The 15169-nt window shown below is 33.1% G+C and overlaps 1 protein-coding gene across 2 annotated transcripts in view; it reads left to right on the forward strand.

Annotated features, from left to right (window-relative positions):
- The first annotated feature begins 2788 nt into the window (after window positions 1-2788).
- The window catches only part of LOC106464253 (neurexin-1-like), a 178019-nt gene continuing 165638 nt past the window's right edge, over window positions 2789-15169 (forward strand). For both annotated transcript variants that reach the window (XM_022391965.1, XM_022391966.1), the window contains exon 1: window positions 2789-3040. The gene's annotated coding sequence lies outside the window, so the exon portion shown is untranslated. The remainder of the gene's footprint in view (window positions 3041-15169) is intronic.

The raw sequence follows: 15169 nt of genomic DNA on the forward strand, positions 1-15169 counted from the left end.
GTAACAGGTATAGACCAGATAGGTTCTCCTATTCCACATTTCAGAGTAAATGATGTTTGAGGTTGTAATTCTTGAGCAGATACAGAAACAGATGTGGCTCATTTGATCCTTGAATTTACCATTGCAGTTTTGTTTCTTCTGGTATTGACGCTTCTTTGCGCTTCTTTGATCTTGCTGTTATAATCTTGTTGTACATTTCCGATGGCTGTTATCTTGTGCTATGCCATGATATAAAAGACTGTTTAGTTTAGATTTTAGTGATTAATTTATTTTTGTAAGTGAATATTTTATTATTGTTTAGTTTTTGTTATAATAACAGTTAAAAGCAGACGATTGTAGGAAGTTTTGTTAATAAATAATAAATAATAAAAATGTTAAGTCATTTGAAATGTTATTGTATTGGCGATTGATATATTTCTTTTCTAAATTTTCAGTAAGGAGTAAGCAGTACGTATGCAAGTGAGAGAAGCTATATCTGCCAGGCAAAATATGGCCTTATCAGGCAAAGAGAACTGATCCTTCTCCCAATAGTTACAACCCTGTATTCCAGTGTTGCAACAGTTTCTATTATTGTGCGAGTTCTATTAGATTATTCGGTAAAAAAAAGAATGCAAATCTTGTCCACATAATGATAACGAAAGCATTATATTTCCCCAAGTACAAGTTATACGTAATTTTCTCTTTTATATAAATAATGGTACTTGCTCGTATCTATTAGTTCGTTGAAAACACAAACTCAAAGTGTACACCGCTGAACTAACTAATTATATGATTCAGTAATCAACCAACTATCTCATTTATCACGCTTACGTGTAACACGCGTGTTACAAAGTCATTCCATAAACTTTCAAGAAAATTCTAGTCATTAAACTATGCGCTTGTCGCTTGAAATTATAAACTCCTTCTGGCCAAAAACAATACAAGTGTCTAAATTAAGAAAATATCGCCTTTCATAGAATTGTAGAGCTATAAAACAGTTATTAACTTATATATATTTTATATGGTTTATTATTCACTTAAAATCTGCTGTCGTAATACAGTAAATTATTAAAAGTTAAAATTAAATTCTTTAGTAATCGATTTATTTCATAATTTTTTAGTATCTTCTTTTCTTCCAGAAGAACAAATACATGTATTTTCTTTTCCTTAAGGCTCACGTTAATTTCGAAAAGTACGTAATTGTGTAGTGGAAACATTTTTACAGGTACCATAAATCGTTTATAACGACGAATCAGGTAAACTTAAATGGCTAATGAACTTAATATTGATTACTTACTCATTTTCCGTCTTTCTGAATCTCGTTTTATCTCAATTGTTATCCAATAAACTGTCTCTGATAATATAGAATTTGTATGTGAGTATATGTAATGAAAACTGTTGGATTTATTTGTATGATTTATACCATCAGAATTATCATTCAGTAGAAAAAAAAAGTATTATCCAAAGAATAGAGTGTAAGAATTTGTTGTTTTTAATTATTTTTTTTCTGGAATAACATTCATATACGTTACTCGAACAAATAATCTCTAGATATCTTATCGCCTCTCTCTCTCTGTACTCCAGTGTGAAAACACTTGAATAATAACGATTTTGTCAGCTTTAGTGTCTTTATATATTATAATTCTGGAGTTTTCTTAAATATCTGCTGGATTTATACATGTCTCTCAGTCTAGCATTTTCTCCACTAAAAGTAATCATTCAAGGCATATGAATAGTTTCTACCGGTTAAACTTCCCCTTCCTTCAAATGATCTCTTTTACAGAATATTTACAATAAAAATAGCATGGCGTATAGCCGCATACAAAGTTATTAACAATAGTTTGTAATACAATATCAGTTATTTTCTTGTTATCGTAATTTTACCTTCAGCGTTCTGGGTTTTAGTAATTCTCAAGTTATTCATAACAGGTATTTTAGTTGGAAAATGAGTGCTCATTAAAATTTTCTAAAATTATTTTTTACTTGAAACATTATAGGAATTGTATAACTTGCACTCAACTCTTATTCGCTAATGATTTAAACACTGTAATAACATCTTTGTAACTTCACTGCAAATCTAATTTTTCACAGTAGCTCTTATTGAGTATAGAAAAAGAAAAGATTGTACTTCAGGGGTGAAAACATTTTGCAGATGAATCGATGCAGTTGCTTGTATTTGACTTAGTTGTTAGTATCTTTATGAACGAACACTGAACACTTAAATCCTTACTGACTTTAATTAGGCTAAACACAGGAAACTAGTTTTTGTAGTATTCTTTCGATTATATACTTTTATTATACTTTGAGTAGTTATATTAAACATCTGGTAAATAACACGCATTTTTTAGACTTTCTAGATTACTCCAGTCTCCAGACAAATATTTATAGTAATAAATTGGTATAATACAGTGTAGAACCATTAGACATAGGGCTAAATACATTAACCCCAAGTTCTTCTGAATAAACATGGGCGGAAGTTAGAACGTGCTATTTCAACAAATAATAATATAAAATACTTATAACTGTCACACCAATTCAATCAAAAAACGTAATGTTTGTAGGCTCACTCTTGATAATTATATTTTACTAGAAAATGTTTTCTAGTATAAGTACCAAGGGTGTGTGTTTCCACTACTAATGGAAAAAAAATAGATTATGGAGATTTGAGGCTATATATATATCTTTATGAAAGTTTGTTATTGTTCGAAACAAAGCACACATTTTACCAAGGTTGTTTTAGCAGGTTAGTTATTGTGTGTGTTTCTAGGTGTCGTTGAACGAAGCATACTGTAGTTTGTAGGAGCAAGTTAGTAGTACATGCCGAAATCCCTGCCAGCGAGAATATATATCGATTACTAGAGCCTCGTTTCTGTATTAATGCTGGTTTAGTCGCATGGGCAGTGTAGTTCGTCAAGATCGAAGCATTGCCTGATCTTGTCTTTCAGAGTCTCCAAGTTAGAGAAACGCCAGCCATCTTCTCTCATTCTTTCCTTACTTGTAAAAGTCCATAAGAAAATCGCTACGACTGCGCTCCTGGCGGAGAGGGTGGTTGTTAAAATAAGTAAGTATCATATACTTTTTATAACCTTACATTAAGTTGCAGAAACGTGGTTTACACAGTGTTTAGGCTTAGATATACTCAGAGTAATTAGTCTTAGGTTATATATACTATAGTTTATTACCTCACCAGTAGCACTAGCAGTACCTTCTTCTCTGTAGGTCTTATATGATAGAGTTTCATCTGGTTAATGAAAGTTAGTCAACTGTGTATTTTGTTGTAGACTGCATACATAAAATGGTATGCTTAAAATAACATGTGAAGCCTACATTGAAAATTAGATTTTATTAATATAATTTAGTGGTATTGCTATTAATAACATACATACGTGCGTTACAGACGCTTAGTCTTGGACCAAATGTTCAATCGATTACCACATCGCTGTCTTGAATTTCAAGTTTATGGAAAGTAAGGTTTGCACGAGTTCATTTATAATTTTATTTCCTCAAGTTGAAAAATTACAGGGCTTCTTTTAACCTTTTTTTTAGTTGACTTAAATATTAATTTAATAACCAAAACATACACATAATAGAATTAACCATATGTACCTGTTCTTGGGGAGTATGATCATAACTTTATAACGGTTGAAAGGGCGAGCATGGTCTACAAATACTGCTTGGGAGTAGAGTTTGATAGAGTGTCTGTCATATATAAGTTTTGAATTCTGTTTCTATAAATAAAGTGGAACTATATATATATCATATATTTTTGTCCTTGTTAGGTTAAGACTTAAGTAGGTTATTTACAAAGTAATAACATAAAAATGTGTTAGAATGTTTTTTAACCAGACACATAGCTTTACTTAAAATTTCAGTTTTGAGATATATATTTACATAATTTCTCAAACCTCTAAACATTTTCATTAAAACGTTTACATAAAACACAACTAACTAATATTTAAAATCGTTTGTTCTATTTTTAGAGTCTTTCATCTATGGATTTAGTGTAATTAAAATAGTCTATACTATTCGTTGGAGAACTACTAGTCATACAGACAACAAGGTCTGCTTCAGGGCTTTTCTTTATTGTAATTTTTAGTCATTTGAAAGTAAGATGAAAACTGGAGAGAAAGTGAAATTATGATCTGTTCAGAACTCATGCTCTGTTCCGATTCTGAAGGCTTGCTTAATGAGTCATGGTGGTTACGAAATGACATTGGATATTAAATAACAATGCACGTCTTTCAGATGAGGGTCCAACTATCTCTATGAGACTCCAGTTTCTGTTTAGAGAATACAAGTTCATAAACATAAAGATTGTTTGAGAAGGGTTTCCAGCCTCTATAGATCAAGCTGATCATCGGTAACCAGCGAAACACTGTATTATAACTATAATATTTACTGTTTGATTTAAATAATTGAACCATGATCAATAACTAAAATAATAGCAGCCAGAAGATGGCGTTATACGTGAGAGTAAAATCATCATAATCTAAACCCCGAAGACAATAGATGCACGTCTTTGAGTACTTTAAGACAACAACCCCAGTAAAATAAAAATTCTTTATTGCTCAGTATTTCGCCTTATGCCTTCATCAGGAGATTATAATTTACACATTAAATCACAAAATATATCAGAAATTTTACTTTTGACATTCATATTCTAAAATTATAATTAGTTTACGGTTATATCCATACCTAAAAGAAGCACATCTTGAGAAAGCCTACATTAAGCTACTACAGATAAATATCACTGAGACTGCGATTATTAGGAGATATTCACTATAATAATGTCAAGTTAATTACTTGTGTATAGAATGTTATTGCGAGTCAGACATGCTACCTAACTAGTTGAAATCATGAGAAAGAACACTCCCGAAAAAAAAAATCCTGCTAAAATGTAAAACATCTTTCTTTATACAAACAGAATTGTAACTAAAAAGTAATACACACACACGTACACATATAGCGTTTCGTCAAATTCGCTTCGCCTGTCATCAAATAGTTTGACAAAACGTTGTGTATTTTATGTACTTTATGTCAACATTTCAAAATACATATATGGCCATCGGTTTCAATAAAAAATATGTTGCATAAAAAGGAAGTAGATTAATAGGTTCAGTAAATAGATTTAAATTATATACATAAGTTAAACAACAACATACGTATTAAATAAATAACGTTTCGTCAATATGTTTAGTCCTAATCGAGTAAAAGAACAGTAATATTATGGTGTACTGTTGTTTACAAAAGCATAGTGATGGTAACTAGGGTTGAAGAAATAAACTAGAACTGCTGTTAAAATCAAGGTATTAACACCATATTATAATTTATATAAAAAATAATAAGAAGGAAGGGTTGGGTGAATAAGCTATCCAAAAAAAGGTACAGGGTTAAATACGATTGTAATGGATGTCAAATAGAACAGTGTATTTTTTATCAATAAACCTTATTTGTTAGGATAGCATAAGCTTTTTTCTATAGTTACTTAGAATTGTGAAACCCAAGCTTGAGATATGGTTATCCGTGTTCTGTCTAAGGTGCGGTATTGTCGGTATGTAAGTAAATAAGTGTAATGAATCATGAGATCCCCAAATCCCTTTGATCTTCTTATGTGGAGGCTCTAGTTTTAAAATTTCCAAAATGCATCCAGTAAGAGCTCACAAAACCGTTCGTCGCCCATTTGGTAGTCTCAGTATGAACATTCGTGAAAATCTAAGCGCGTATATTTATTTTAAACCATCACGTATATATCCATCTTAATTCTCATATAAATTCACGGATCCAGCTATTAATAGCCCCCAAATCACTTTGACCCCCATATGGGGACCTCAGTTTTAAATTTTCCAAAATTTTAATGTAGATCATTTTGAACAGATTTTTATATGTTACTGACAATTTGCAAGTAAATTGAGAACTCCCCTTGATCCACTAATTTTGGGCCTTCCCTACAACTCTTTCATTTTTTTTTCTTTTCTTATATTCTGTTGAGCTCAAGAGCCTATCTGGAAGATCTAAAGATCCTTTGTCAAACTTTATGGGAAAGGCTAAAAATCAAATAAACAGTTATATACAGTTGAGATAGATACCAGCAGTACTGAATCACAAGTTATAATTTCCTAGCTGTTAATAAAGGTACCTGATTTGTCAGAGATCTAGAGTCAGAGCTTAGACGTTACGAAAAATTTTACAATTTAATGGTTATTAAACATTTCGGTAATCAAAATAACGCTTTTTTCAATGGTGTTGTATTGCATAAAAGATCAAAATTTTTACTTTGCATAAAATTTAAATGGGTTATTATTTTGATTTTACCTTTTTAAGTGTCCTCCTGATGGTTCAGCGGTAAGCTTCGTGAGGGCTTATAACGCAAAAATCCGGGGTTCAATCTATGCAAATAGCCCATTGTGCAGCTTGGCGCTTAAACAATATCTTTTAACTTTCGTTAAAGTATAAATAACAGCAACAGTATACTAAATTCAAGTACTTTACTTAATAAATGCTGGACGGATATTGAGAAATATATGTTTGTGCCACGCCTACTACTTGAGTAATAACAATATTAGAAAATTTACGACGGTACGTCAATCCAACCACTAGTTTTTGTGTGTTCCATAAGTAAATATTGGTTATAATGTTTAATATATCTAATTTTATTATTTTTCATTTCAATTTCTATTATCATACTTTTATTATACAGATTGCTTTGCATTGTTAGCTGAATATATGCAGAAAAGGCTAACCTAAATCTCCTAAGCTGGCCGAACCTCATGAAATGTTATTGGGTTTACGGCCGAAAATATCGTTATCAGCGAGATTACTGAACTGATGAAACAATGCATTCTAGTATTTATGCCCCAGTGGCACAGCGGCATGTCCGCGGACTTACAACGCCAGAAACCGCGTTTCGATACCCGTGGTGGGCAGGGCACAGAAAGCCCGTTGTGTAGCTTTGTGCTTAATTCCAAACAAACAAACATTTATAAATAAGAACGTAAGGAAAGTATATTTAATTAGCGATATTAATTACCGGGTTGATATTTAGTTTCGCGTTAAGTTGGTAGCTTGCTCTGACCTGAAGTTGATATTAATTGAAGTAGAGTTGCCAATCTTCGTATAATGAACTTAAATACAAAATTTTGACCACTATTAAGAAACAAGGAGTTAAAAAGTTCGTAACTAAAGGTAATTCAGTTGTAATATTTTGAGCTCAGCCAGCAAACACACACACACGCAATATATCAATTTTTATTTCAAAGAAGTAACTTTAAAATACTAGTTCGGTCTTATTGGCCGCAGTTACGTGATGTCATAAACGAAAATACATGCTAAAATCATCACAAATGAATTTTAAAATGATAAGAAACGCATTTTGCTATAGTTATACTATTGTTTATATTGATTTTAAAACCCTTAAAAAGTGTATTCATCGAAGTGAACGTCCTGGTGTTTAGGGCACTTAATTCGCAATTTATGGGTTCGAATCCTCGTCACTGCTCTTTCAGACGTGGTGTGTGTGTGTGTGTTATAATGTGACGGTACACTCCCGCTATTCGTTGGTAAAAGAAAAAAAAGTGGCCCAAGATTTGGCAGTGGGTGATGTTGACTGCTACATTAGGGACAACTAGCACAGATAGCCCTCTAGTAGCATTGCGCGAAATTAAAAAACAAACAAACGAACAAACCTCTGAGTGAAAAAAATTAATTGCTGCCTAATTTTAAATAATAGGTTTATTTATTTTAGGTTTAAAAACCATTATAGAGTGATTTAACCCTGAGTGAAACAAATGAATTGCTACGTAAGTTTTAAAAATTAGTTTGTTTATTTTAGTTTCAAAAACCCCTAAACAAGCGCATACCCCCTGAGTGGTACAAATGAATTGCTACGTAATTTTCCCTTTTGGTGTATTCAGCAGTATTTGCCTGTTCTACAATGACCTTTTTTTTATTTTTATCAAGGACATGGGCGGCGATTGAGTCTTTTGTTTGGGTAAACAATTATGTCATGTGCGGTGAAGGGTTGCACAATTGGGAAGAATCACTTTGCGATCCTAAAATAATAAACTCTCACATACACACTCTTTCGTTCTCTTCACATGTTTTGAAAAATATTTTAAGTTGGTGAGAATAACGCCCAGCGAGGGACAGTGTATTTGGAGAGGCTAAATCTTTTCAAGCCACTCCTGATGATAATAATGATAGATTTTTTTTGATTTTTTTTAGTATTTAAAAATAGCATTCAGACAATGAACATCTAGACAACTTACAGTTTCAAAGAAAATAAAGGAAACAAAATACTGCGCCTTTATAAAAAAAATAAAGGAGGGGAAGGGATCCTGTTGACATAAAAAACAATGGAGATCGCACAACTGTATTTTGAAATTTCTACATAGTGTATGAGATTATATATGAAACTCAATGAAATCTAGGTCCTTTAACAGAGAGATACAGTATACCAAGTACGAAGTGCCCACGCTAGTTTGAACGTGGGTGGCTGTATTGAAAATTAATGTTGAAAGTAGGTTTTACTTGTGATATAAAGAAAAGACAAAGACGGAACGCGTATTTAGATCCGTATTTGTTCCCTTGCTTTATAACAGAATAAATAGTTCTGAATCAAGTTTCTTTTGTTAAGCATTGTTACTAAGCAGCTTTATTCCGTGGGCTCCACCTCTGCTTGTTTTGTGTAGTAAACACACACACACAAATATATATAATAGAAAAGACTACCCTCATATTACAATACAATGGTGGCTACTCCCGTAGTTAGATAAACCTGTTAGTTATATAGTATTCGTTACCTTCACCAAGTATAAGCTGTAACATTACCATCATCCTATTATTGTCAAGGATTAAAGTGAAATTGATTTTATGATTATCAAATAACTAAAAGCAAATACCCAATAGAGGCTCTTCATTGAACCCCCAGTGGCTGGCACAGCTGAGGAGGGTATGGGCTATCCATTTGTTTTGTATAATTATTTCTTCTGCAATTTTCTGTTCAATTAACTCCTTTTTATCATTACGATTACATTTTCACAAGGATAACTTATTTTGGGATAAATAAATTCATTTTAAGCCATGACCTCAGACAGTACAAAACATTCGACGCCTTGTAAATTCCATATCAAACCTATTTCTTAAAATTGTTTATAGTATCAGGCTAGTGACTACGGAACAAAGTCAGAAGAATGAAACAAGGTAATTCCTATGCACTGACCTACAGTTAAAACATTTTACTAGATACTAGATCTATTTTATCAAAATTAATTTAATAATATGTAATAAGCATAGGCAGTGTTGCTTCTAAAACGCGTAATTCGCGTTTTTACACTATTTTGATTGCCACTGGTGCGAAATAATCGTTTGCCTGCGTACTAATTCATGCAAAAAAAGAAAAAGAAAAAGAAGTACTCATTTTAATTATTCGTATGCGCCCGCCCTTCGTAATGATAGATCTCGATCGTAACCAGAAAATTCAAAAGAGTAACTAGCTCATTTGGATATGCAAAATAATGTGATTGGGTGCGTTATGACGTCACTTGATTTTGCGGGAGATTCCTTTAATATTATGGAATATCGATGATTGAAAATGACAGAAAAAACGAATAGTCCGAAGACGTTCAAGAAGCAGTTAATTAAAAAAAAAATGCTACATTTTCCCATCAAAACTATGTAAAAAATAGAAATAAATAAAGGGAAAAGGCGCAGAGAAGACGACTGCAGTGGAAGTTTGATCAGAGAAGACGACTGCAGTGGAAGTTTGATCAGAGAAGACGACTGCAGTGTAAGTTTTATCAGAAAAGACGACTGCAGTGCAAGTTTTATCAGAGAAGACGACTGCAGTGCAAGTTTTATCAGTGAAGACGACTGCAGTGCAAGTTTTATCAGAGAAGGCGACTGCAGTGCAAGTTTTATCAGGGAATGAGACTGCAGTGCAAGTTTTATCAGGGAATGAGAAGACATTTTGAGTGCATACACAAATGAAACATTGCAATGATTCAATTTATTGTTTCTTCAAATAAAAGTTACTTGATCATGTTATGCTTTTATGACTCGCGAAGTTGATACCTATTTCATTACATGGATAGCCCACTTTCTGGAAGTCAGTGGGGATTTAGCTTACTTGAGAAAAATCCCAGAAGCAACACTGATAGGTATAACTTAATAGGTGGATTTTTTCATACTTAGGCCTACAGATCTAGGCAGCAAGGGTCTAGATCTAACGTGAGTTCTAGTCTTTGTGTAGGTCTGCTTACAGTAAAAGATTAAAATGAGCAAAACTAATAAAATAAAGAGCAAACACGTACCTTTCTTCGACAAAACTCTATACACTACTCTGTGAAAGTGACATTATGCAATAATGTGAAAAGGTCTTACAATTTATGAATTATGATATATCATTATGTAGCATCGAAAGTGTATTCTTTTTGTAGCATCATGTGATTCCTGTTAATGTATACACACTTTGTGGGAATACAAAAGTTTTATTAACGGTATAACCATTTTTATAACCGTGCCCCACAGTTTTCCTACCGGAATTGAGTGTCGGTGCGCTCCGACCCACTTTAAACACTAATGATTGTTTCCCAATATTTAAAGGGTTGTACTAGTTACTAGTAATAGATTCACTTACAGCGAACTTTAATTTAATTATTGAAAAAATAACATCATTTTAATCACACACACACACACGCAAATAATGTACTTCGTTCTTGAGTCACGACAAAAAAAGAAACAAACTTAATACATTCAAACTTGCAATACGTATAACGATACATTTCAAATTTAACCATCATTATCAGTTTTAGAATAACTATTTTGAAGTAGGTTAGTTTAAGTAGTGTCCTAATCACGTGAAACACAAAACAGTATTATCATAATATAGTTTTACTGACAAAAGTATAATGATAGTAAGTAGGATATAAAAAATATTTTAAAAGTGCTGTAAAAGTCAAGGTATTAAATATGGGTTCCTTGGGGGAAAGGGATGGGTGACATAGAGTCAGATCCGAAGGCCGACCTCCCGTGTAACCCCATAGTGATTCTTTAGGGTACAGGCCAAGTTTACTGATAATTGGCCCAGCGGTTCGCCAGCTATAAGTGGACACACGCGTACACAGACTTATGTTGAATAATGATTTTGGTAGAAAAAATATCAAGAGCCGGTAGATTGGGTTAATAAGCCATTCAAAAAAGATTGAAGACAAAATTCCGATTTTAATGGATTTGAAAGAGAGCAGACATTTTTATCAATAAACTTTCTCTACAGAGCCTTTACGCCCTTTGTACTGTTCCATAGAGCTGTGAAATCTCAGTGAAATATCTTATATTCAGTGTTCTCTGTACGGGCGTGGACTACAGAAGTAGTAGTACATTATCTGTCTCTAAGAGTACTTTCAGGTGCTCATAGGCACGGAAGGAACATTGATTAGCCGTCAAATGTTTTGCCACTGGGACAAAATACAAATATCTCTAATAAGCTTTACATATATAATTTCATAATTTGTTATTCATCCTGAATCAGCTTTAACTACACACCGACACCATAATTATTGTTGAAATGTAGGAAATTTTTGAGCTTACCTATACTTTAAACGTAAGGGCGCAGTTTTTTCTCCCCCTCGATCCCTCATGCTTTTTTTTTAACAACAAAACTTTCCACTAGTGTCCTGTCACTGGGACAGGGATATCCAGCCAGTGAAACACAACGTGAATCAATGGTTTGCACTAGACTCTCTTTTAATATAAAGTACTGTACGGAAGTAAACATACACATATAATGGAATCAAGTTATAATGCTTAACGCTAATGTGCTAATACACCGCTACTCTACCTCTACCCCACAAAAATATCTTACCACCCAATTCTGACGGAACGACTGGAGCCGGCCCTAATGCAAACACTAGTGTGACGAAAATATATGTTTTTACTATATACGTTGATTTGTAGGTTATGTAGTTCTGTAGGTAAACTACGAATGCAGGGAGTTAGGAAGACGATCCCTCATATAGAATAGGTAGCTTAACCTAAGAAAGGATTTGGATATTCCATTCATTTTAATTTGCAAACATAAATTTTATTACTTGATTAGGCAGTAAAACTTTTCTTTGCCCGTAAAATATAAGAAAATTGGCAACTTATGAGATATTGGTGTGTTGCCGAATATCTGATTGAGATTTTGTTTGTTGTTAAGGGCAAAACTACACAATGGGTTATGTTTGCTTGTCCACCACGAGTATCGAAACCCAGCATCTAGCGTTATAAGTCTTCATATTTACTGGGGAACAAAAGAAATGCTTTTGGCCAATTTGTTATACTCGCGTCATTATGTTCTAAATATCAAGTTAAAATTAACTAGTAGACGTTTTCAATATAGATTATAATGTGTGTTTTGTTGTTGCTTACAATTGTTATGACTCTCATTTAGTAAAATTAGGGATTCACAGTACAGGAGTAAAAGCAGGCTTGAGATTCTCAATTTAGACTTAGTGTCAGAGGTTGTTGTTTTTTTCGACACCAAAAAGTTTTTCTTTTCCATAAGTACCTAGAAAGTGATTTTTGTTCACTAGGTGTTCTTGCCCATAAGTTTGCAGAAATAATTCGAAAAAAAAAGTAAATTGAACATATTATTAATGACTTCGTACACATTTACAATATATCAGTATAATTTATCGATAATCATACCAAACCACCTGAACTTGGCCAGTTCATCGCGCATGCTTGTTAAGGATCAATATTCTGAACTAACCCTACCTTTCAGAATGTCGATCTTCTTCAGAAAATAGATCTTCTTATAGCCAGCGATCCATAAAGTTAATAAACCAGATGCCTTTCAGTAAACCATTGGCGTATACAGGAAGCCAGCTAGCAAGTTCTTAGGTCTGACAACCAGCTAATAATCCTGTGTTCAATATAGATAGCCAGTAAAGTCGTGATTGTGACTAGTACTAAATAAACTCTCGTTGGAACTTAGTTGGATAAAATTATGTACGTTGATAATTTTATATTTATCAGTCTAATATTTTTGTCTTTGTCCTATCTTGAGAAATATTAAATATTAGAGGAACTAAGAGGAAAAACCGAAGTTGTTGTTTTTTCACATGATTTAGAAATCTTCTTTTAAGAAAGATTAAAGAATGTTAAGGATTTATAACAAAAAATAAACACTGTCATTTTGTTTTTCAAATATATTTGACCATAAAAATATCGCCAATCGGCGGTTCAGTGGTAAAATGATTGTTTTTAACACTAAAATTCGAGGTTTAGATTCTTGATGTGGGCACAGCGCAGATTGTGCAGCATTGCGCTTAAATAAACAAAATAAATATAAAATAGTCCCTAGCGGCGCACTTTACGGAGTATAGAGATATAGGTGAATTAACCCCGTAACGACAAACTCAGATTTGAAGTTAAAAAAGATTTAGAATGCGCTGATAATTATCAACACAGAGGTATATGGATGTAGATATTAAGAGATTTGATATGCAAAGGAAACCATGATTTAAAATGTGATTCATTATTGTTTTACACATTATGTTGTACACACAACAATGGATTATTAAAATCTTATGATTTGGTTGTTTGTTTTTGAATTTCACGCAAAGTTACACGAGGGCTATCTGCGCTAGCCGTCCCTAATTTAGCAGTGTAAGACTAGAGGGAAGGCAGCTAGTCATCACCACTCTTAGGCTACTCTTTTACCAACGAATAGTGGGATTGACCGTCACATTATAACGCCCCCACGGCTGAAAGGGAGAGCATGTTTGGTGGGATGGGGGATTCGAACCAGCGTCCGCAGATTAAGAGTCGAGCTCCCTAACCACCTGACTATGCCGGGCATAGCAGAACTTGTTAATAAAAAAAGAACAACAGGTTTGTTGCTTGATCTGATATAACTGCAATAAATGTTTGTTAGAAAATATAAAATATTCGAGCCTGTTGACTATATTTGGAAACCTTGAATCTGTTTGATAGATAGATTTTGTTTTGTAATACATACTATATTTAATGTCTTCATACAATGTCCCCCAGTGGTAGTGGTATGCCTGCGAAGTTACAACGCTAGAAATCGGGTTTAAATACCCGTGTTTGGCAGAGCACAGATAGCCCATTGTGTAGCTTTGTGCTTAATTTCAAACAGGCAAGTTCATACAATAGCAAAGCCTCATTATCAAAGTGAAATAGGCAATAAATGGTTGCGTTTTAAACTCTTCATAATTATTTTAGCGAAGGCCTAATTGTCCATCTTGGTGGAGCTGTCTTTCTCCTTTCTCTCTCTCTAACACACATACACAAATATATATATATATATATATATAAATGGATATTCGTGGAACAGTTTTTAAAATAATTGGTACGAGGTTGTCCAGTTAAAAATAAATCGGATAACATATTATATCTATTATTCTACACTTCTTGTTTGTGAAAAGAGGAAACTAGCCCAAGTCCAGAATATTTCGTTTTTATTGATGTTTTACAATCAACTGTTTTGTGAAATTCTTCTTCCATTATTTGTTTTCTTGGACTAGTATTGTACCTTTACCAGAACACAATGGCATCATTACTCAGGAGAGAATTGAGGTACGGTTACAAAGGAAAATGAAAGTCACGTGAAACTCTCGTGAGAAGCCTGATTCAATTTAAATTCCAATGAAGTTTGAGAAAAGGTTGTGTTTTTAATATATTTGGAACCCCTCCTGTACCGTGATTCAATGGCACAGTGATTTGTTAGATAAGTTAACCGCTACCAACAAACGTTAAGGGCTTTTGTAATTTGATTATTTATCGGCTCCTTCGCTATAGGAAACACGAACAAAGAATTGGTACAAACTAAAGTCATGGGCTACATGACTCTTTTCGGTAATAAAAATAAGAGGCTTTTAGTGTTAATATTTCTAATCTAGATGAAACAAATATGGTGATTTAGACCAAGGGGATTTTTGTGACAACAGTACGAATGCCGATTAAAAGCAATGGCTGTTAATTCTCTCTAAATATATAGCGCAATTTGTGAGGAACAGATAAAGCATGATATGTGACTAAGACAAAAAAAAATGGTAATACGTGTTCGACAACGAAATCCTCGGACATTATCAGTTTGAAACATAGTATTACCTGCCTGGTAGTAAAAAAAAAAAAAGATTTTATATTTCACAAGCAATGTTTATTTTCTATATGGTTTATGTTGTAT

This window comes from Limulus polyphemus, unplaced genomic scaffold (genome assembly GCF_000517525.1).
Source record: "Limulus polyphemus unplaced genomic scaffold, Limulus_polyphemus-2.1.2 Scaffold1599, whole genome shotgun sequence".
In the NCBI taxonomy this organism is placed as follows: Eukaryota; Metazoa; Arthropoda; class Merostomata; order Xiphosura; family Limulidae; genus Limulus; species Limulus polyphemus.